This window comes from Pan troglodytes, chromosome 13 (genome assembly GCF_028858775.2).
Source record: "Pan troglodytes isolate AG18354 chromosome 13, NHGRI_mPanTro3-v2.0_pri, whole genome shotgun sequence".
NCBI classification, from domain to species: Eukaryota; Metazoa; Chordata; class Mammalia; order Primates; family Hominidae; genus Pan; species Pan troglodytes.
The window spans coordinates 71519052-71522697 of NC_072411.2; positions in this window are offsets into that span (position 1 = coordinate 71519052).

A 3646-nucleotide genomic window follows, 5' to 3' on the forward strand; every position below is an offset into this window, starting at 1 on the left:
CCAAGTACCTGGGACTACAGGTGCACACCAGTACATCTGGCCCGCATTTGTATTAGTGTTTTATTGCTCCATAATAAATTACCACAAATTTAGCAGCTTAAAACAAAACAGTTATTATCTTATCATTTCTGTAGGCCAGAAGTCAAGGCACAGCTTACCTGGGTTCTCTGCTTCAGGGTCTCACCAGGCTGCAATTCAGATATTTCCTAAGGCTACAGCCTCATCAGAAGCTCAACCTGGGAAAGATCCACTTCCAGGCTCATTCAGATTGTTGGCAAATTTCAGTTCTTTGGACCTGTAGGACAAAGGTCTCTGGTACTAATTCATAACATAGCAGCTGGCTTCTTTTTCTTTTTCTTTTTTTTTTTTTTTTTTTGAGACGGAGTTTCACTCTTGTCACCCAGGCTGGAGTGCAATGGTGCAATCTCCACTCACTGCAACCTTCACCTCCCATGTTCAAGCAATTATCCTGTCTCAGCCTCCTGAGTAGCTGGGATTACAGGCGCCTGCCACCACACCTGGGTAATTTTTGTATTTTTAGAGGAGACAGGGTTTCACCATGTTGGCCAGGCTGGTCTTGAACTCCTGACCTCAGGTGATCCACCTGCCTTGCCCTCCCAAAGTGTTGGGATTACAGGCATGACCCACCACACCTAGCCTAGCAGCTGGCTTCTTCAAGGCAAGTGGGAGGGTCTTTCTTACCCCAGTTGGCTGAGACCAAGTCTTTTATAACATAACAGTCGTGGGAATGACATTTCATCACCTTTGATATAATCTATTGACTAGAAGCAAGTTCACAGGTTCCAACCACACTCATGGGGAAGAGATTATACAAGGGCATGACTCATTGGAGTCCACCTTAATGTGTGTACACTCACGTTCCTTTGTCTCCATCACCCTCTTCAATCTGAGAAAAACACCTCATGGCCTTTCACATTAGTATCCCTAGTATTTGGCATATAGCCTGACCTATAGGAGCTCTAAATAATAATTCAAAGCTGCAGTTATCAAACTTTTGGTTTTGGGACCCCACTATCCTCTTAAAAACATTATTGAGGACCTAAAAGAGCTTTTGTTAACATACATTATATCTGTTAATACTGAGTGTTTTAAAACTCATTCATTCAAAAGTAACAATCACTTATTATGTATTAACATATATAGCATTTTAAAAAAATAATTATATTTTCCAGACAATTTGTGAGAACATTGCTTTACATTTTTGCAATTTTTTTTAATGCCTGGTTTAGTAAAAGGCACCAGGATTCTCATACCTGCTTCCACATTCAATCATCATGCCTGGGTATGGTGGCTCTTACCTATAATCCTAGTGCTTTGGGAGGCTAAAGCAGGAGGATCACTTGAGGCTATGAGTTTGAGACCAGCCAGGGAAACACAGAGAGACCCTGTCTCTACAAATAAAATAAAATGAAATAAAAAATTAGCCAGGACTATGCTCATAGTCCCAGCTACTCGGGAGGCTGAGGCGGGAGTATCATTTAAGCCCAGGAGCTTCAGATTACAGTGAGCTGTGATCGTGCCACTGTACTTCAGCCTGGGTGAATGAGACCCTGTAAGACAACAACAACAACAACAACAACAAAATCATATAGCCTCTGGAAAACTCCACTATACGTGAATGGGAGTTAAAAAGGCAAATTATGTCTTCACATTATTATGAATATAGTTTGACCTTGTGGGCCCCCTGTGGGGATCCAGATCAGTCTTTGTGAACCACTAATTTAAATAATTGTCATGCATTGAGAAAAGGGACTTTGATTTATTCAAGAAGTATTTACTGGGTCCTACTCTGTGCTGGGTATTGTTCAAAGCAGTCAACTAGATAGATCAGGTGTCTGTCCTCAGGTTGTTCACAGCAGGTGGGGCAGAAGGATCAGGGACTGCTGGAGTTGACATGTGAGCTGAGATGTGATTTGATTTGATTTGATTTGACTTTTTTTTGGAGCCAGAGTTTCGCTCTTGTTGCCCAGGCTGGAGTGCAATGGTGTGATCTCGGCTCACTGCAAACTCCGCCTCCCAGGTTCAAGTGATTCTCCTGCCTCAGGCTCCCGAGTAGCTGGGATTACAGGCGTCCACCACCGTGCCCAGGTAATTTGGGGTTTTTAGTAGAGATGGGGTTTCACCATGTTGGCCAGGCTGGTCTCGAACTCCTGACCTCAGGTGATCCGCCCACCTCGGCCTCCCAAAGTGCTGGGATTACAGGCCTGAGCCACAGCGCCCAGCCCAAGCAGAGATTTCAGTGACAAAGAGCAGGCCTATGCAGAGGTCTGGGGAAACAGTGTTCCAGGCAAAGGAAGGGGGCCCTCCAAAGTCTCTGAGCCCTGTCTGGCAAGAGAGCAGCCAGAAGTGAGGGTGGTTTGAGGTTGCAGACGTAGGCAGGGCCACATTGAGCTAGGCCCAGGTAAGGAATTTGAAGTTTTAACTCTAAATTTCTTTTTTCCTCATTCTAAAACCATCCCAATAAACTTTATAAAAGTAATCAGGGAAGAAAGTGTGGGGGAGGGGACAAAAATAAACCAAGCTTGCAGCCAATTCGGCATTAATCATGAGGTCAGCTTCCTCTCTGACCTGCTTGCTCACAGTTGTTTGGTGCCTATTGTCCTAGAATCATGCAGACCGTGTCACAAGATTATAGTTCCCTTCTATTGCTCTATAGAGAACAACTTGAACATTATGAAATACTCAGTTTTCTCTTTGAGATAGTCTTTCAGATCCTGCATACCAATGAAACTACTGCCTCAGCTGGCCTGAAGGATCCCACTGATGCCAGCTGGTCTGAGGAACCCATGAGAAACTGATTCAGCAAAGAATGCAGGTTCCCTATCCTGATGATTTCATCTCCCTTACTCCGACCAATCAAGGACCCCAATTTTCCAGCCCCTTGCCCTCTGTGATCCTCTTAAAAACCTCAGCCCAGAACTCTTGGGAAGATAGATTCGAGGATCTCTTCCCATCTCTTTGCTAGGTGCCCTGCAATCATTAAACTCTTTCCCTGCTGCAAACTCCGCTGTCTTCATGTAATGGGTTTGTTACTGCACAGCAGGCATACGAACCTGTTGATCCTATATCTCTATCACCTAGGCTGGAGGGCAGAGGCACGATCATAGCTCCCCGCAGCCTCCACCTCTTGGGTTCAAGAGATCCTCCCGCCTCAGCCTCCCGAGTAGTTGAGACTGCAGGCGTGCACCACCACCCCTGGCTAATTTTGGGTTGGTTTTGTTTGTTTGTTTGTGTTTGTAGGGATGAAGTTTCGCTATGTTGCCCAGGCTAGTCTCGAATTCCTGGCCTCAAGTGATCCTCCAGCCTCGGCCACCCAAAGTGCAGGGATTACAGGCAGAAGTCACCATGCCCGGCTAAAAACCTGAATCTCTTGACGGTGAAGAGAAATAAGGAGAGGGGTAAAATGGCTAAAGGATGTCTGGAAGCAAGGAAGGTCGCCCAGAGGTCAGGCACGCTCCCCTCGGCGGACACAGCTGGGCTTCTCAGAGACTCCTAAATCCTGCCTCGCATCTCAAATCGGCTTAACGACGCGAAAGAGCTGGGCGACGCGCGCGCACTCTCGCGGAAGCTTGAGTCTCGGCGCCCGCCGTAGACGTCGTGACAGAGGCGGCCCGTTGCCTTGGAG